This window comes from Protopterus annectens, chromosome 2.part0 (assembly GCF_019279795.1).
Source record: "Protopterus annectens isolate FY-2018-M chromosome 2.part0, PAN1.0, whole genome shotgun sequence".
Classification (NCBI taxonomy): Eukaryota; Metazoa; Chordata; order Ceratodontiformes; family Protopteridae; genus Protopterus; species Protopterus annectens.
In genome coordinates, this window is record NC_056728.1 from 701,004,408 (window position 1) to 701,026,201 (window position 21,794).

The following is a 21,794-nucleotide window of genomic DNA, read 5'->3' on the forward strand; positions in this document are numbered from 1 at the left end:
GGTATGCAAATACATAAGGCGGCGATGTAAATCTTTCTTTTAAAATGATAAAACACCAGCCTTTGCACTACCCAAATCAAAGGGTGGCTATGCTCGACAGATGGCTCTAAACTGATTTTCCTAGTAAGTATCTCTGTAGTACAAACAGACATGGAGAAATCGGACTTTTTTGTTGTGCTCAGTGAGGCTTTTGATTTTGCATCCCACTACCTCTTACTAGGAGTTCAGTTCTTATGGTGTTGGCTCCCCACTTTAAAATAGTAATCTGAGTAGCTTAACAGGTACCACATTTGCCTTTACTGCAGAATGCTATGTGTTCTATTCCCCATGAGATAACTGTTTTTTTTTTTCATTACTAACCCTGCAGTGCAGCATAATGGGAGAGCTGCACTCCTAAGTGAACAATCCTTCAGATGAGGCTTTATACTGAGCACGATCTGCCTGAAGAAAAATGATATATATGTGTATGTGTGTTTACGTGTGCATATATATATATATATATATATATATATATATATATATATATATATATATATATATATATATATATATATATATATATATATATATATATATATATATCTTTATACAAATAAGTCCAAAAGAAAAGAAAGTAACTATTGATTTACACCAAAAACAATTCCAAATACCTCAGTATCTACCTTGTTCTCATCCTTTTTGCAATAACTATTTTAAGTTCACAGTCCCATAATTTATTATACAAGGGGTCAACACATATAGCAAGTGAGTATGTTCATAATGCACTTACAGTCAACTTATAATAATTGCACTGCTGTTTACATCTGATATCATAATGAATATACTGATGTATATTAAGCAACAGACTCCCTAAATTATCTGTTATTGAATTCAAATATATTTTTTCCAAAACATTATAACTGTTTGACATGTCAATAAAGCATGCTCAAATGATTCCTGCATCTGGCAAATACTATGCAGTCTTTCAGAAAGATGATTGACAAGTCTGACCTTCTCCATATATGCTCAAAGCAAACCTAGAGAAGTACCTCTTCTCCTTGTCAAGTTCCTCACAGACTTGCAATTCACAATGAATCAAAGCAAAGCTTGTAAATGCCTTTGTCTTGTAAGTTAGTATAGAGGATTAATGCTCTGTGCTCTTATAAGCTGCCAACTGTAATCCAGGGTACAAGGTTTGAATCCTTCCACCACTATTTGTGGAATGTGTATTTCTCAGCAAGTTAGTTTACAGGGCAGTACAGTCTTGTCACCCTTGAATACTTCTGCCCAGTAAGCTTACCTTGCAAACAAATGAAGAATAAAAACTAAAATTATGCTTTACAGCAACATGCTAAGAGCCTCCTAGGTTGAGCCATAGGGGGTCTTCATATCTCCTTCTAGTAGTGATAAGAAGCCTTACTAAGCATTGGATATCTTGACATATTACTAAATAGCTCTTTACCCTCTTTAATAAACACATTGAGCATGCTTAGAACAAATTCTCAGTGATCTTAAAGGCTGCAACCATATAACACAATTCCTTAAAGGAGAAGCCCACCTAATCCTTGAAGAAGGCATTATCATGTCTGTTCTTGAGTATGACTTCCTGCTTCTCACAAAAACTGATATTAATAGAACCGTTCTTCAGACAGCACAGAATAAAAATCTGCAGGTTATGATGTATGCCACTGCAAGGAAACATCATTATAAAGTTCTTACAGATGTTACTTGTCTGCCAAACACCCACAGGTGCACACAGTCATCATTTTAACCAGTGGGGAAAAAATTCCTAAGCACTGGAGAATGGTGACTTCAAACTGAGTGGTGCAAGGAGAAAATCAGTGTGCTGGACTAAATCAAGTATGGCAGGACTATAGTAATGTATTTGGCCTGAGAAGCTACTGGTCAGATGGAATGCAGGCCAGAAATGTATTTTTAATAGCCCTTCTAAGTCAACATTGTATATATCAATATTTTCTTTAGAAGACAACATAAAAGTTTATACAGTTAATGCTTAATTTGCATATCTGCAAATTGTATAGCTTGGCTGGGTAAGAAATACCTGCTGCTTGTGGAAATTTTTTTTCACCCAGCTAAAATATTATGAGCTGTTAGAATTCTGTCCTGCTACGAAAAATTAGAAAACATCAGAAATATCTTTCTTTCCACCTTTCAGACCTAAACTTATTTTGTAGAATGTCTCTCTCTCACACACACACACACACACACACACACACACACACACACACACACAAACAGACACACATACTCAAATAATGACACACACTTACTGGCCACTGGCACACGTGCATGACAAACACTTACTGGCCAAAACAAGACCTAAGATTTTAGTTTTTGCACACATGCACACACACACACACACACACACACACACACACACACACACACACACACACACAATCCTTTTTAATATTGTTTCTAAGACATCTTCACAGTAACATCCATCCATCTACAACCCCTTTTCCCATTTTGGGAAAAAGGGATGTGACTGGATCTTCCCAGCGATATATACTCCACCAGTCATTTTATTAACATACACCTATGTGAGGGCGCCCATTTTGGGAAAAGGGGTTTTGGATAGATCTTCACAGTAATATATGTTCCACCAATCATTTTACTAACATACACCTGCGTGAGGGTGCCCATCAATGTACCTTATACACGACTATACCATGTTTGCACGTAAGTAAGGAATAGCACAAATCCATCCTAGAGATTGGCTATTGTATGTTACAGCCATGAGTAAAGGACAGAAAAGGAGCTGAAAAGACTTCTCTGCACCATTGTAACAATGATTCATACCTCTCAGGTATCCAGAATTTTGCAAAACACCCCACAAACCTTATTTTGCTTCATTTATTTACCCTGTTTCTCATAACATTTTTGTTTTCTGGTAATTCAATAAAGAGTACAGTCAATTAATAATGATTTTCTTGCTTCTTATTATTCAAAAAATGCACGTTAATGCAAAATCTTAACTTTTTAAGTGAATTTAAGTGATATTTAAAATTGGCCCTAATTCTGGCCCTTTGCCTCTGTCATTTCTAGCTTTCTCCAGAATTCTTGAGGAAAGATATTGAGAGTTATGAAATGCATTTATCAGAGTTCTATAATACTGACTGAAAAGCACAAATGGAAACGTATGGCCTTAAGCTTTCTGAAGGAAAAACCCATCAGCCACTCGCCTGAAAGACTCTGACAAAGTTACTTCCTAACAGAAGAATTTGGCTATAACAGACTCATGCAGTCCTTCACTTATTTATTTATTTATTTATTTATTTATTTATATTTGTTGACCGGGAGTGTCCGACTGGACGTAGGTCCATTTTCAGCGGAGGCCCGGGGAGAAAAGCTCCACGGTTAAAATAAACAGACAGTAGTTACATTGGATTACATAGCGATTAACAATTTACATAGCAATTACAACATATTTACAGATAAAGAACGTACATCAGTAGACAACTAGAATCTTTATCTGTGAAGTACATAACAGACATTAACAAATGTTAAAATAAGAAGTTCCTGCTGTATAAGTACTAGGCTTATGAGCATCTGAGCTTGCTATAATCAAGGTAGTTAGTGGAGTGGAAAGAAAGGTAGTGGTTGGATGGGGTGGGTGATATTAGAGTGGGAGTTGCAAGGGCATAGCCAGCATGTTTTAGGTGCGCTTTTAGTAAAGTTTTGAAGTGGGTGAATGATGGTACGGAGGTAATTGTGGGTGGGAGGGAGTTCCATAATTTGGCTATGGTGCAAGTGAATAGTGCTTCACCAGCAGAGTTATTGGCTTTAGTGATCTGTAAGTGATTTTTGTTGCTGGATCTTAGTGGTCTGGTGGTGCAATAGGGTTGGAGTAGATTCTGGAGGGATGGGACATTTAGTGGATGGTTTACTAGTTTGTGGGTGAGTGAGAGTTGATACCATTGAAGGAGGTGAGGGAGTTCAAGCCAGCCCAATTCAGCAAGTGAGAGACAGTGGTGACTACGGTAGGATGCCCCTGTGGCGAATTTGGCAATTTTGTTGTAGCAAGTCTCTAGCTTGTTTAGATCGCATTGCCTTAGGTTGGTATATATTGGAGAGGCATAAAGTAGGGTGGAGATAAGGTGGGAATTTGCTATTGAAATCTTTGCTGCTTTGGTGAGAAGATGCTTATTTCTGTATAACGCTCCTAGTTTTTTTGTGGACTTTTTTTATGGTCATGGATATGTGCATGTCAAATTTTAGTTTATTGTCTATTTCCACTCCTAGCAATTTGGTGTGTTCAGTTGGGTATATAGTGGTGTTGTCTTTTGCTGTGATGTTACACCCTCTTCTACACACAATATAAGCTAAGTGATACTAATTATACCTATATAAATATTTACACCAAAGCAGGGTGTGAGTCAGGTCAGCTGACCTAGGCACAAGCAGTCAGGGGGTGAAATTGGCATCAGGTTGAAGGGGTGTAGTGACATTGCCAATGAAGGCATTTAGTCTGCATTCATGGAGGTGTGCACTCATTTAAACAGCCACAGAATACTTGTGCTCAACTTTGATTTGTGGAGAAGCGCCACTATAGGGGAAGTGCCCAGGGTGCTAGTTTACTGCACTACTGCCCTGGCAGTTCTTCAATGTTATAATTGAACAAATATGAACTTACTGCAAGAAATGTGAATCAGCAATCCATGACACAGACTGCAAGTTAAATGTAGCCATTATAAAACAATTAGCATTTAACTGATCAGTCTATCTACATTATGTAGCATACAGAGCCAGATCATGATCAAATGGAGTCCTAAGCAAGGTAATGGACCAGAGCTCCCCTCAGCCATTCTGGTTTCCTATTACTTGTCTCCATCCCCCCAATTACCATAAACACTATTCAAAACTGCAAGTTAAATGTAGTCATTATATACTTTTGAAATCAAGACACAGATGTGGATTTAATTTAAAACTTTTAATTTGTTTAAGCTTTGTTGACCAGGTTAGTCTCACTATGCTAGTAGCCTCTTTTCAGGGGAAACCCCTGATGGTATATTTATACTACTTGGGGAAATCTGAACCCCCACCAGTACACTTTTTGATAGCTCAGGTGGATGTAAAAGATCTCACAGCACCTACTATCAATGCAAACAGATGGGGCCTTGGTTTAACAACTCATCTGAAGGATGACACACTCAGGAGTGTAGCACCCACCCTTTAAAGTGTACTGTAGTATCAGCAATCCATCTGCATGGTGTGGGGTACAACCCACAACTTTTGGCACCAAAAGCAAGTATTCTACCTGTTGCACTACTAACACAGTTTTCAAGTATTATAGCGCAAACACATATGGACATTTGGTAAACAAAGCAGTTGCACTTCTCTTCCCTTTAGGCTTACATTCATTAAAAATGCCTTGAAGCTCACATTTATTGAAAATGCATTAAAGCTCACATTCATTGAAAATGCACTGACACTCACATTTATAGCTTACATTTATTGAAAATTCATTGAAGCTTGCATTCGCTGAAAATGCATTGAAGCTCACATTCACATTCATTGAAAAGGCACCTAGTCAGTGATGGATTAAGTGTAACTTGATCCCTGGCCTGTTTTCAAACCATGGGCCCCTGCATACATTTTTAGGACCATGCATAAATGCATGTGTTATTTGATTCCTTTTTAATGTATTTATTGTTAAATGCAGCAACATGTATGAGAGTGCATTTTAAATTTGCAGTTTTGAACATTTTTCCATTAAACAGTGAAATAAAATGTATGAATCAATAATGAAAAAGTACCCATTTCAGCACATTTCAACCAGCTCTAATGACAGCAACTATAGGTTTGGGTAGTTGGTGTACAGGGTTAAGTCTCTTCTTTACTATAGCCAAGGTACTGGGTTTGAGCCTGAACAAGTTGATAACTTACCTGCATCTCTAACTAGGAGCATTACACACATTCAAACCATACCTGGCATTCATAATGCTGCCAAATTGGCAGCCCATGTTATCATCAAAAATCCTAATGCAGGACAAACATCCATAATTCTGCTACTCCAATGTATTTTGGAAATCAAATCTTGTGCATCTATAATCCTAAAGCTGTAAGATGCAGGCGTGCATGTAGACGCAACATAGAGAAAATGTGTCCTAAATCTAAAACAGTAATGTCAGAAATTTGTATTTCTTTTTTTTAATTAAATTAATGTTGTGGCTGGCTTTTTCATCTTCCTTGGTTCAGTCATTTTATCACACACCCTGTTTGTTATAACAGCAAAAAAAAAAATCAAAGCTCTAAACAAAACTTATCAGGCCACCATAGACATTTAGTGTAATTTACTTACAGTAACCTCACCTGCTGCCCAGTAGCAAACCCTGCCCAAATCCCAACCACCACTGTCTCCTTACTGACGCCTAAGAATAATTAATGAATATTAATAAGGAGAACAAGAAGAATCTCATAAATATTCATCATGTAATTCCACACTATGTAATACACATACCTCTCGAGTGTACCGCATTATGAGAAACACTCCTCATTTTGGGTCTTAAAAGTTCATGCTCCATGAAGTTCCACATTGAAATGGTGGGTCACACATTCAGTGTTAGGAATTTATTTAACTGATATCCATGATAAATAGAAAGGAATCATATTAACCTAGCAAAAGAACATTACATAAGTAAATTTTGGCACATTTAAACCATACTATGAACTCCTTGTTGAAGTTGATAGTATACCTCGCAAGTGTACCTCATTGCGAGGAACATACGATAAATAGGACATGCTGGAGGGATAGATTCCTATCCCAGAGACTCCCCATGCTTTGGAACAGGATTCTAATATACATCAGGCAGAGCCCCTCACTAACACTCTTCCAAGAGAAACCTTGACGGGTGGATGGGAAACAGAAAATTTACCCCAGGGATCACTGCAGTGGCTCTGCTGGACAGTGGCGCAGGGAACTAATGGCTCTGCTGGACAGAGGCATAGGGAACTAATCTAAGGGGGTGGCGAAAGCCAACACATTCTGGCTAGGCTTATAAATGCCCTTGGGCAGATAGCCTAGTACTTACCTATGAACCTATACCTCATTTAGAGTCTCAAAAAGTTCATGTTCCCTGAAGTTCCTCATTTTGGAAATGGAAGGTTAAGAGCTATGGTAATACATGCTGTTAATTTAGAAAAGTCTCAGTGATTTAACTCTTAAAATTGTGCATATCACAGATCAGCACACATCAAAACAGCTAAAGGAACAGAATAGATCATATTAATGAATGCATGATGTCATCAGCAAATCCATGTGCTTGTCAGTCATATTTCATTTGCATATTGCATCACATATTTTTTGTCTGTCAGTCAAGGGGGACACACCTACATCTGTGCAGGCCCCCCAAGGGATACTAAAGTAAATTTTGCCTTATATATATATATATATATATATATATATATATATATATATATATATTTATATATATATATATATATATGTGTGTGTGTGTGTGTGTGTGTGTGTGTGTATGTATGTATGCAGTTTCCTTGCCATATGAATAACCTGATTGATTAATAGGATGAAGATGGCATTCACTTTGGCTTGAAATGCAGTTACCCAAACTGCCAGATCAATTAACATATGTATGTCACAGCTTTGAGAAAGAAGAGATAAGACTCAGTTTAAATACCTCCCTAAATATTCCAGTTCTACTTCCTTTAAAACAATGAATTATTTAAAAAAAAGTTATTTTCTGAATGCTGAAATTGTATTTTAAATAAATGATACATGTTTTGCCTTTCTTCACTATATGAAGAGATGGAGACAAATACAGGTACAGAAAGAAGGTACTGTTCATGAAACTGTTTATTGTGTAGGAGGTGCGTTAGTGTGGAAATCACAAATAAGCCTGTTAAGAGTTAACACTGTAAGACAAAGGTTTTCATTTCATAAAATTCATGGTCTGTCTTTTGCTCTTTAATCATGCCAAATATAAGTTGGCCAGGTTGTCCTGTAAGGTCATTAAATGGTTTTATATGATAAGCTAAGTGCTCATCCTGTTGGAGAACAAACACTCTTCAGCAAAGTGCTAATGTACAGATATCGGCTGATAAAAAAAACAAGTTCCCCACTCCAAGGCAGGATATTAAACTGCCTGGAGTAGGGAGTGAAAAAAAACAGCCACCGATTTTACACTTGCTAAATGTGGCTTTGCTGTTTAGTGAGCATAAAATAAAAATAAAAAAATGTAAATAAAAAGAGCCAAAAAAAAAAAATCCTCAACTAGTAAAAGTATCTGCAATAGCAGTTAGAGGGACTTGCTATTTTAGTTACCTCATACTAAGAGTGGTTTACAAAAGCCAGATTTAGTGAGGTGGCAATATAAAGAACAAAATGCAATTCTGAGAGCGAGAGAGAGAGAGATAAAGTGTGTGTGTGTGTGTGTGTGTGTGTGTGTGTGTGTGTGTGTGTGTGTGTGTGTGTGTGTGTGTGTGTGTGTGTGTGTTGACATTAAATAATTATATAACTTATATTTTGGATGCAAATGACTTCCTCCAACAAATTCATATCCTACAGTAACTTTGAAGCATTAGGCTGAAGAACTATTTTACATCCAAAATATATAATATACTAATAAAAAAACAAATATGACACAATTTAGTAAGTAGTCTATTATCTCTAGGGTAAGTTTTATCAGGGAAATAAGTCCCTTACAGAGATGTAAAGGACCTCTGCCGGCAGGCCCTACAACACTCCCAGGTGGGGGTTATATCCCCAGTAACATGCAACCTCTCAGGCATTATAGCTTGTATAAAACAAGTGCAGCAAAAGAAATGTGGTACCTTTAAAATATGGGCTAAATGAAAACTGTAAAAACATTAGACAGCTGGCATTCCAATAGGATATGGTACACATAAAGGGCCTGCACAGAAGCAAGTTTGCCTTTCACAAATCCAATGTTAAAATTAGCCACCGTGAGAAAGTAGAAGAAAAATGACTGTTCATCATACAGAATTGATCTTTGCTGTGAAACAAAGAAAAAACATAGACCAATCTTTGCTCAGGAACAAAAAACTGGCACGTGGTAAAAAACCTGAAAGATAACCTTGAAAATGACTACCAGTCATGTCTCTGTCTCTGAAGACCTAACTCCATTGTGTTAGGTGTGCATGTGTGTGTGTACGTGTGTGTATGTGTGCATGTGTATGTGTGTGTGTGTGTGTGTGTGTGTGTGTGTGTGTGTGTGTGTGTGTGTGTGTGTGTGTGTGTGTGACAAAGCTCAGTGTCGAACATAAAGTCTTTTCAGATACTCCATTATATATACCAGCTTACTACTTGTAAAATTCCAGTTGCCAAAGACCCAAACTTTAAAAACACATTTATAAGTTCAACATTAAATAACACATACCTCATAAAGGATTACTTAGTCTACAACATTTACAAATAGTAGCACAAACAGCAGCATCATGGACTGGTGTATAGCAAAATGTCTTACAGGTTGGTTACAGCTAAATTAACAGACACAGGCTGCCTTATACACGGCCCAACCTTATTCCTACTAAAAAAAAAACATAAAAATAGACCTTCCCAAATTCAGTTACACTGGATACAGGACTTAAAAGATCCGCAACAATGCAGACAAAAACAAAACAATGATATAAAAAAATGACTACGTTCACTAGCATTGTAACACGACAATGTCTCAAGCATTTTCAGTCTCTGAACTCATCACTCACAGTAGTATTGGCATCCCCCACACAGAAATTACAGACAAGATGACACACCCCACAGGAATTGTATTCAACTTAAATTATTAATACACTAACTTAATATAAACAATTAAAGTTTTGTATAGCTATATAGTTTTCCTGCAACCAAGTGAGGGCATCTAGTGGGCATACAGAATAGCACAGCCAAAAAATGTGCACAAAATAATAAAATGAAACTGAACTATACTACACCATGTAAGTAGGCAACACCTTGTCCCAGAAAAAATATAGCCATAAAATGAATTCAGATTGCTGAATAGCAGAGCATTTCACTATTTTAGTATTTGTTATATATGACCAGTTGTGTTTTGGACTATATTTTTCTGGTGATTCCACATGACGGACTAGGACTTCTGTTCACGAAGCATCAGAGACTATCCATGTGCAACTAACAGTGGGTAAAACTGCCTTCCAGTTTATAGCCTGCTACAGACCACCCTCACAAACCCAGGAACCCCACTTGGCCTTCCTGAGAACACTGGAAAATATGAAGGTCTCTCCAAACACCATTATATTGGGCGACTTCAACTACCCAGACATAGACTGGGAGCATTACTCTAGCTCCAACACCCTAGCCCAAAGGTTCCTTGAATTTATAAACTCAAATGCTATGGAACAACTTGTTACCACTCCCACAAGAGGGGAAAACATACTGGACCTGATCATCACCAACATGGGGACTCTATGCTCCAGACCAGAAGTGTATCCCTCACTGGTAAGATCAGACCATAAACTAATCTCACTGGATATTCACATCCCGACCCCACCTCCTGCCCAGAAAACCACAGTGAAAAACTTCTCTAAAGCAAATTTCACACTCCTCAAAACTGAGGTGGAATCCTTCAAAGCCCGGGACCTGTGGAAAATATGGCCCAGACCACAGAATCCTTTATAAATGCATTCTATGAACACCTTCAGGAATGCATGGATCATGCAATCCTAAATAAAACCAAGACCCAATCCTCCAAAGGCAGACGTCCTGTTTGGTGGACCCCAGCCATAAACAAACTATACAATAGAAGGAGGAAGCTACTAAATGATAGAGCAAAATCCCAAAAAGGGAAGGCATCTCTGATCAGTATTAGCAAAAAACTATGGGCACTCATAAAATCGTCTAAGGCCAGCTTCGAGAGAAAAATTGCACTGGACACTAAGGATAATCACAAGGCTTTCTTTAGTTATGTTAGGAACCTGGGTGGGAATTCCCAGATATGCTCAGAATTAGTCCAAAATGACAAAAAATACACCGAACCCACAGACATTGCCAACATCCTAGTTGACAGGTTCAGTGCAAACTTCTCCCCCCCTACCCCACCAAAAGGGCAAATATCTATCCCAGCAGAGTGCTGCCCCCCTGACATCTCAGATGCTCAGGTAAGATCCGCCCTCCAAAGCAAAAACACAGCATCAATGGGACCAGACGGTGTCCCGGGCTGCGTCCTACATGAACTCCAAGAAGAGCTAAACCCAAACATAAAACTACTGTTCAATCTCAGCCTTACTACAGGATATGTACCCAAAGAGTGGCATACAGCAACAGTGGTCCCTCTCCACAAAGGTGGTGCCTCAACGGATCCTGGAAACTATCGCCCCATAAGCCTGACTAGCTTGGTCTGCAAAGCTATGGAAAGGATCATCATGGACCTCATAAATAAAGATATTGGGGACCTACAGACACTGGATCCTACCCAGTTCAGCTTTGTTAAGGGCAGATCCTGCCTCTTAAACCTGGTTGATTTCTTTGAAACAGTCACCAAGGCCATTGACGAGGGGAAGGTGGTCCACACAGCCTACCTGGACCTCGCAAAAGCCTTCGATACAATACCCCACTCGGGCATTATAGATAAGCTCACCAGCTTAAATATAAACCCCTATGTCACTAGATGGGTTGCAAACTGGCTCAAGGACAGAACCCACATGGTTAGAATTGCTGGAGCCATGTCAGACTCCAAACCACTTACAAGTGGCGTCCCACAAGGCTCAGTCCTGGGACCTCTCTTGTTCGATATATATTTCTCGGAGGTACAGGCCAACACAGAAGGACTGTGGCCGACCAAGTTTGCAAATGACTGCAAACTGTGCACCATAATCGACTCTCCAGCCGACACAAGCATCCTCCAAAAGGGCCTCATAGAAACAGACAACTGGTGCCAGAGCCATGGCCTCAAGATAAACGCCAAAAAGTGTATAGTCATCCCCTTTGGCAAAAACAAAGTGCCCACAAATTACCACATAGGTGGTAATCCATTAAGTACAGAAGAAGTAATTAGGGACCTGGGGACCCAAGTTGATAGCAGTCTCTCATTTGACAACCACGTGGCCAAAGTGGTTAGAAAAACATTTTATATAGCCCACCTAATCATGAAGGGATTCACATCTAGATCAGGGGAGGTCATCGTGCCTCTTTACTCATCCCTCATCAGGCCCATAATTGAGTACAATGCCCCTTTTGGGATGTACCTTACCAGACACCTGCAGCAACTGGAAAGACCCCAAAGTACCTCACCAAGAGGATCAAAGGGCTCAAACAGATGCCATATGCTGCCCGGTTAAAGAAACTCCAGCTCTACTCAGTGGCATACCGCCTGTTCAGGGGTGATCTGTGCCTGACGTATAAAGCCATGTCCAACCCGAATTAATGGACATGCTGCACCTCAGAAAATCCAAATCCCATCGAGCTACGCTCAAGAGACTTGAACCTCAGCACTGAAATAAATAGGACATGCTGGAGGGACAGATTCATAAACCAGAGGCTCCCCTCACTCTGGAATAAAATCCCAGTCCAGGTTAGGCAGAGTCCCTCATTGACTCTCTTCAAGAGGAATCTTGATGAGTGGATGGGAGATTGTAGGTTTAACCCGGGTATCACTTCTGTGTCACTGTTAGACAGAGGCACAGTATACTAACCTCGAAAAAGGGCATAGCAAAATTAATTTAAAATGGGTGGTGAAAGTCAAACACATTCTGGCTAGGCTTATAAATGCCCTAGGGCAGATAGCTTAGTATGAACCTATGAACCTATGAACCTATGTTCTCTTATACAGTCTGTTCTCTTATCCTACTCTTCCCTTGTATTTTTTATTACTGAACAAAAAACTGAAACATTCCATATAAACAATATTTATTATGCCCAAAAAGCAGCAACATTTAGCACTAACAAACTATTACAAATCAAGAATATCAAGAAAAACCCTAATTAATACAATTTATCTAAAAACTTCACAGCCTATTCTTCTTCTTTTGGCTTTTCCAAGTTAGGGGTCGCCATAGCACATCACCTGTCCGCTCATGATTGGCAGTGGAGTTTTACAGTGTCAAGTTGCCAGCCCGGCGCCCAACCTTCCACAGAAGGCACACACACACTCACACCTAGGGCCAGTTTAGAGTGTCCAGTCCACCTGCAGCATGTCTTTGGGGATGTGGGAAGAAACCTGAGCACCCGGAGGAAACCCACACGACCACAGGGAGGACATGCAGACTCCACACAGAAGGGACCCCAGCCGTGGATCAAACCGGAGAACTTCTTGCTGTGAGGTGACAATGCTAACCACTGCACCACCGTGGCCACCCAAAAAACCTCACAGCCCATTATTTTATGAATATACTACAGTCTGTTTTCTAGCTGCAGTGGTGGTGCTTCAGTAGCATTGTCGCCTCACAGTAAGACATTGTCCTGTTCGAGTCTCAGCTAAAGCGTCTTCTGTGTGGAGACATGCATGAATGGGCGTACCTTCGTTGAAGGTTGTGCATCAGGACTGGCAACTTAGTATGTAAAAATCTACTGCCAATCATTAGCAGACCAGAATTCTGCTGTGGCGACCCCTAACCGGGAAAAGCCGAAAAATACAACAACTACAGTCTGTTTTCTAAAAATGATAATACCCACCTGGGTAGATGACACTGGGGACCACTGGACCACCCAAGAGCAGTGTGACCCCTCATCTACATTACTGAGCTTCAGAATGCCTCTGGACAGTCAAGTTTTCCCTGCTAACACCTACCCTATGTGATGTGATCACCTACCTAAAACTGCACCGTCTGTAAAGATATGATCAGCCTGACCTTTTATTGGTTATTACAAACAGGTTCCTTTTTATGAGTAGCAAGGTGTATCTATACCTGAATGTCACGCAGGGGAGGAGGAGGCTTGGGTTAAGATGGCTATGCAAATCATCTTAGTGCCCACTTGAAACAACAAGGAGTCAGTAGCGGCAGCAGAATTCTGTATATATAATGTGATACAATACTTTCTACTTGTTATGTCAAACAGCACTTCATACTTAAATAATGCTCAGCCACGGCAGGAGAAATACTGAGCTTATCAGCCATCAAGGAACACAGTAAGTCATGTATTGTGTACTAGTGGAAGTATGCCCCTGCCTCGTGGCTACTGGACAAGCAAAGAGGAATGGTTATGAGGCCAAAACAGTTGTTTCATATAATAAAAAAATAAATTATGCAAAAGCTTCACTCTGAGTTACATGCCATTATGTAATGCAACCTTCAAAGTGCTGTTTATATCTGCAGTGCCTTCCAGACAGCCCACATACCAGGTGCCATACCACATTATAATACTGTAAATCACACACAAGCAAACTACATTCACTGACACATTCAGGAGTAAAATAAAAATGTTTGTAGTGAAGGAAAAACAACAGAAAATACAATGAATAGCAGCTTATAAGATCTTTAAGTCAAGTTACTAACAGGACCGTATCCACCGTTGTAACACCATCTGCAGGAACCTCATACTGTATACACAACCTATTGCCCTGCAGACCTAGTTTTTGCCACAAGCTAGTCAGTTCTTGGGCATTTCAGACAATGTAATATTCTGATCTTAATGCAGAATTCACACTTGAAAGCAACTTTAATGTATAAGCTAGTTTGTAAATTAGATGCCAAGGTCAGGATAGGACATTTGCTCTTTGTGACACCAGAATCAATATGCAGCATACCTCTCAACCTTTTAGAGCAAGAAATATAGACAAAGTCATAAATAAAAGTGGGACAAAGGCCCAAAAATAGGGACAATTTTACATATTGCTCTTACAAACTTAGAAAGTTGCTAGAATAACAGGCTTTTCATTAGCATGGATTTTCTGAAGGATATGAAGTCTGAAATTCAAATGTCTGTCATTATTTTCTAACTTCAGTCTTTAATCATTTGCCACTAATTTGTCAGAAAAAAACATAATTTTATGACAAATGGACCAAAAATATGAGGCAAAAATCTGGACATTTTGCAAAAATCTGTACAGTTGAGAGGTAATCCACAAAAAGAGGAATGCTGGGAAGCAGTAAGTATGGCACTCAGACCAGCAATTTTCAGACAATGTTAGGCTTTACTGCCACTTTTGTTTCACAAGATCTGACAGTTTAACTTTTGCTGATGTGTTTACTTATAGTAATACTGTCTAAGCCTTCCAGATACATAATATGTCCAGACTTTGATAGAGGCACTCCAGTCTAACTTCCAGAAATGGCAAGAAAACATTGATACCTATCTCCACATACATCCATATTTTCTAGAACTTTGATCTATTTCATGCATAAAGAACTGGTAGGACTTTAATCAGGTTACAGAATGACCCAAGCACAAGCAGTCTGGACAGCATCACTTTGCATATTTTACTTCATTATATGTAATTTACAAGTACATTTCCTGAACTTCATTCAGCCAGCTCAAGGGAGCTCTTCATTTTTAATGTTTTATTTAAATCCTTTCCTTCCTTCCTTTAGATCAATGTAAAAATCAAAACGATAAGGCTAATGCTCATTCATTACATTTTTTTAATTAGACCATATGTTATAGGTCGACTATGGAATTCAGTCCATTTCCAGCTCTGCTGTTAAATTACAGGTCAGCTGTGAAATTCACGCCACTTCCAGTTCTGAAGAGACATCTGTTACATTTACTATCTGTCATTGTGATTTGTGTTATATGGCTATCAAAACAGCTCATCTTACAGAATAGATTGTATTTAATTTTGTGGACTGGTGTAGTAGGACTGCAAGTGCAGATTGACTCATGGGACAAGTAGCAGGTCATGATTGTCCTAATTCCTAAATAAGAATTTGAGGCGATGCTAAGCTCTATTTTGTGATCCAGTTGTACTTCATAAGATGTGCTGTGAGCCCATCTTAACTTAGGTCTACCAGATAAGGATGGATGTTCATGGGGACAGATGTTAGACTCACTATGTTAAACACTACACAGAGACTGAGGACCTGCAGTCTGATTAGCTGCACAGATCACAGACAGCCAAGGTAGGTTCATCAACTCAGTACTTTTATCCCACCTCTTAATCACCTGAAAATGAGCTGCCACTAGCCTACAGCTATGAGAATTTCTACTTTCCATTATTTCCTGGTTACCCAATGATCAGGAAGTTTAAAAGGGTCAGAGTAGACTGTGTCGACAGAAGGCATCATGGCAGACAGTGCTAAGAATAACACCTTTTTTGGTTGCTGGCACCAGAGAAGAATTCACTGAAGGACTGAAGCTGTTTTCCATGACAGGTAGTTTAAAAAGCCATTTGGCAAGCCTACTCCTCATTTTTTGAATGGACCGTGGTGTTAAAAGAAAGAAAATAAGCAGTTTAACAAAAAATGTCCACATCCCTCTCCTCCCCTACCCTTCCTGCCACCACAATAGGTTCCTGGGTTTGTTGGGACTGTTATTTGGTCCCAGCCTTGGTGACATATCCATGCTTTTGCATAAGTTTCTGCCCTACTCATATGGCTCACTCAGTGCTACAGAAACAGAGCATCTAATTGCAATGCATCTGACCCATGTTTGAAGAACACTCTGGAGGACCAGTGGCCATTCAGGGAAAACAGAAGGAAAAGCTAATTACAGGATACTGGATTGCCTCTGAAGGGCTCTCATCTGTCTCCTAGATGAGAGCAGGCATATACTGGGTCAGCTGTTTGGCACTCTAGGTGGGCAGTACAGGCTCCCATGCAGAATGTGTGTGGGTACCATTCCGTATTATCTGACTTGGAAGAAGTGAACATTATGGCTTAGGGATTACAGAGCTGTGGTTCAAAATATTCCCTATCACAGAATGAAAGGCTTATCCTGATTTCCCCTGCCTCTCACCCCATAAAAAATAAATAAATAAAAGAGAAAAGAGCTATGATTAGGTGCAAGCCCCAAGGACCACTGACTGGTGCAGCAGTGGGAAACAAAAAATACTTCTGTTCTGTCGTGTGGATGGTTGGTATAGATCTTAGCATCAACCCTGAAGATCAGCAGGTAGACATGTCCAACATAAAGGTAGGATGCAAAAGCCACTCTGAGCATGAGAGAATATTCCATTGTGATTCATTTGGCTCCTCTGGAGAGTTTAGGACCATTAGTCACCCAAAGTAGGAATGCAGCATCATGACATGTGCAGGTAGATAGTTATGAATACTGACTGTGTTGCTGTTGTTACTATCTAAAGATATGCATTTATTTTTAATTTAAGATTCAAAGGTGCATAGGTTCACCCTAAGACTATGGCCAAACGACCATTAAGAAGTTTAGCCATGACAATCTTTGGTGTTGACAGTATATTAGTTACCCCTAGTAAGAAGATTATTTTCACATGCCCAAGGCATGAATTTATGTTTCCCATCCAGTTGTCAAGTCTTGAAAGCAGATAGGGTGTTATTTTGGTGGATGTGTACAGTAAATGTATTACAAAGGTAAGAATGCACTGGGCTACAGATATGTCACATCGGGTGTTACTGATCTTGTGGCAGAGGGTAAGTTCCCTGACACAGGTGTTAGACACCATTGGTTCTGTGAAGGTGAAAGAGGCTATAAAAGGTATGGACATTCAATGATCAAAAAGATAAACAAAGATCCACCCTCAGGATTCTACATGAGACAGAGTAAAGGGATAAGGCATTAGTCTTTTTAGGCAGTTAAGATTATGCAGCATATAAATCTTCTTTTTTCAGAAGCCTTCGTTGCTTTCAAGTCAGTTGGCGTGATTTGTGATGTCCATTCCAAAAAGAGTAGCCATTAAAGGACAGTTCGAATGACATGGATCGAGACTGTTTGAGACCTAAAAGAGACACTTTTACAGATCAGCAAGACAGAAGGACTTTTTAGCCTCAACCAAGACATGATGATCAAAAGAAAGATCATTATGAACACTGGTACCCAATGCCCAGATAACTTTATCTGTTTTGAGATGGGTACCAGCAATGTGATAAGAGGAGTGGCTTATGTCTTTACTAAAGGTAGCTATACTGCATTTTGTATCATTTCACTTAGGTCCATGACTGATACACTAGGGACTGGTCTACTCCAGGCCCTGCTGGGATATCTGTTTTTCTGTTGACCCCCAAACACCAATCCCCAGCACACATTTATCATTATAGTCATCTGTCACCCAGTATAAGCCTTCTTATTATTTTATTTATTTATTTACATTTGTTGACCGGGAGAGTCCAACTAGACACAGGTTCGTTTTCAGCTGAGGCCTGGGGAGGAAAAGCTCTACATTAAGTATTACTTGCATTATACAGTTAAAAAAACATAGCATTTAAATATAGACATTAGTCCAGCTGAGGACGTAAGACAAGAATAAAACATAGAAGTAAAACAGCTGTAGAACACAGTAGAATTTTAAAATATGGTGACATATACTAAACATGGTTACAATTGTAGTTGAGATTCATCAGTGAACAATTGATACAATCTGTTTTTGAGGTACATAACAGCCATTAGCAGTTGTTGCTACAAGAAGTTAGTATTATGTGGTAGGTAGCTGAGAACATGAGTAGCCAAGCTTGCTAAAAGTAGGTTGTTAGGAGGCCGAGGGAGGTAGTGGGTGGGTGGAGTGGATGGTATTAGAGGGGGGGTTGCAAGGGCATATCTGGCAAGTTTTTAAGTGTGATTTTAGTAAGGATTTGAAGTAGGTGCAAGAAGTTACAGAGGTAATTGAGGATGGGAGGGAGTTCCAGAGTTTGGCTATAGTGCAGGAGAATAATGCTTCTCCAGCAGAGTTATTAGCTCTTGTGACCTGTAGGAGGTTTTTGTGACTGGATCTTAGTTCTCTCGTGGTTATGTAGGGTTGAAGTAGATTCTGGAGGGATGGGACTTTTAGTGGTTGGTTTATTAGCTTTTGGGCGAGTGCAAGTTGGTACCATTGAAGGAGGTGGGGGAGCTCTAGCCAGCCCAGTTCTGCTAGTGAGAGACAGTGGTGAGTATGGTAGGAAGCCCCTGTGGCGAATTTGGCGATTTTGGTGTAGCAGGTTTTGAGCTTATTTAGGTCGAATTGTCTAAGGTTAGTAAATATTGGAGAGGCGTAGAGTAGGGTAGAGATAAGATGAGAATTTGCTACCGAAAGTTTAGCTGCTTTGGTAAGTAGTTTCTGATTTCTATATAATGCTCCTAGTTTTTTGTGCACTTTTTTAATGGTCATGGAAATGTGAATGTCAAAGTTCAGTTTATTGTCTATTTCTCCTCCTAGTAATTTGGTGTGTTCTGTAGGATGGGTGGTGGTGTTGTCTTTTGCTGTGATGTTAAAGTGAAAGCTATCTAGGGTAAGTTTGGTAGGTTGGAAGATTAGTAATTTTGTTTTGTTTGGGTTGAGTATTAGTTGGGCATCGGATAACCAAGTTTCAATAGAAGAAAATGCTTCCTGTGTGACTTTTTGCAGTTCGGGTAGGGAGTGGGCTGTGCAGATGATGGTTGAGTCATCTGTGTATTGTATGAGTGTGCCATGTGTTGTGGCTGAGGCTAGATTATTGGTGAAAATAGAGAAGAGTAGGGGTCCCAGGATGGACCCTTGGGGAACCCATATGGAGAATGGTAGTTGGGGGGATAGGTCGTCCTGCCAAACAACTGCTTGTTGGCAGTCAGATAGGTAACTCTGAAACCAGTTAATGACTGGTTGAGAGAAGGATAGGTTATCAAGATGAGAGATAAGTTGTTTGTGTGGGACCATGTTGAAAGCTTTAGAGAGGTCTAGGAAGGTGGCTGAGGAGAGATAACCTGCATTTTTATTTTGTAGGATAGTGTTAGAGAAAGGGAGTAAGGTGGTGGTGGTGCTATGGTTAGGTTGGAAACTATGTCGTGTGTTGGAGAGGAGGTTGTTAGCAAGGAGGTGATCTGAGACTTGGCAATGGATGCATCTCTCTATTATTTTGGACAGTGGTGACAGAATAGCTATGGGGCGGTAACTGGTTAGATCTGTGGAGGGGCCTCCTTTGTGTAGGGGAATTATGTGTGAGACTTTCCATAGTGTGGGGACATAACTTTCTGACAGAGATCTGTTAATTATGTGTGAGACTTTCATAGTGTAAGAACATAACTTCCTGACAGAGATCTGTTAATTATGTGTGAGACTTTCCACAGTGTGGGGACACAACTTTCTGACAGAGATCTGTTAATTATGTGTGAGACTTTCCACAGTATGGGAACATAACTTTCTGACGGAGATCTGTTAATTATGTGTGAGACTTTCCACAGTGTGGGAACATAACTTTCTGACAGAGATCTGTTAATTATGTGCGAGACTTTCCGTAGTGTGGGAACATAACTTTCTGACAGAGATCTGTTAATTATGTGTGAGACTTTCCATAGTGTGGAACATAACTTTCTGACAGAGATCTGTTAATTATGTGTGAGACTTTCCTTAGTGTGGGAACATAACTTTCTGACAGAGATCTGTTAATTATATGTGAGACTTTCCATAGTGTGGGAACATACCTTTCTGGCAGAGATCTGTTAATTATGTGTGAGACTTTCCACAGTGTGGGAACATAACTTTCTGACAGAGATCTGTTAATTATGTGTGAGACTTTCCACAGTGTGGGGACATAACTTTCTGACAGAGATCTGTTAATTATGTGTGAGACTTTCCACAGTGTGGGAACATAACTTTCTGACAGAGATCTGTTAATTATGTGTGAGACTTTCCACAGTGTGGGAACATAACTTTCTGACAGAGATCTGTTAATTATGTGTGAGACTTTCTACAGTGTGGGAACATAACTTTCTGACAGAGATCTGTTAATTATGTGTGAGACTTTCCACAGTGTGGGAACATAACTTTCTGACAGAGATCTGTTAATTATGTGTGAGACTTTCCACAGTGTGGGAACATAACTTTCTGACAGAGATCTGTTAATTATGTGTGAGACTTTCCACAGTGTGGGAACATAACTTTCTGACAGAGATCTGTTAATTATGTGTGAGACTTTCCACAGTGTGGGAACATAACTTTCTGTCAGAGATCTGTTAATTATGTGTGAGACTTTCCACAGTGTGGGAACATAACTTTCTGACAGAGATCTGTTAATTATGTGTGAGACTTTCCACAGTTTGGGGACATAACTTTCTGACAGAGATCTATTAATTATGTGTGAGACTTTCCACAGTGTGGGGACATAACTTTCTGACAGAGATCTATTAATTATGTGTGAGACTTTCCACAGTGTGGGAACATAACTTTCTGACAGAGATCTGTTAATTATGTGTGAGACTTTCCATAGTGTGGGAACATAACTTTCTGACAGAGATCTGTTAATTATGTGTGAGACTTTCCATAGTGTGGGAACTTAACTTTCTGAGAGAGATCTGTTAATTATGTGTGAGACTTTCCCTAGTGTGGGAACATAACTTTCTGTCAGAGATCTGTTAATTATGTGTGAGACTTTCCACAGTGTGGGAACATAACTTTCTGACAGAGATCTGTTAATTATGTGTGAGACTTTCCATAGTGTGATAACATAACTTTCTGACAGAGATCTGTTAATTATGTGTGAGACTTTCCATAGTGTGGGAACATAACTTTCTGACAGAGATCTGTCAATCAAGAGTGATACTGGGTAGGCCAGAGCGTCAGCTGCAAGGTGAAGGTATTCACTTGGGAGGTTGTCTGCTGCTAATCTGGTGGGTTTAAGTTTAGTTAATAGTTTTATTTTGGAGGTAGGAACAGGACAGAAAGAGAAGCTAGTGGGGAGATTGTTAATTGTAGTCGATGGTGTGGGTTTATGGGGGGGTTGTGTTGTCTAGCTAGTGATAGTTCTTATAAAGGAATATTGTGACTCTGCAGTGATGGCAGGAT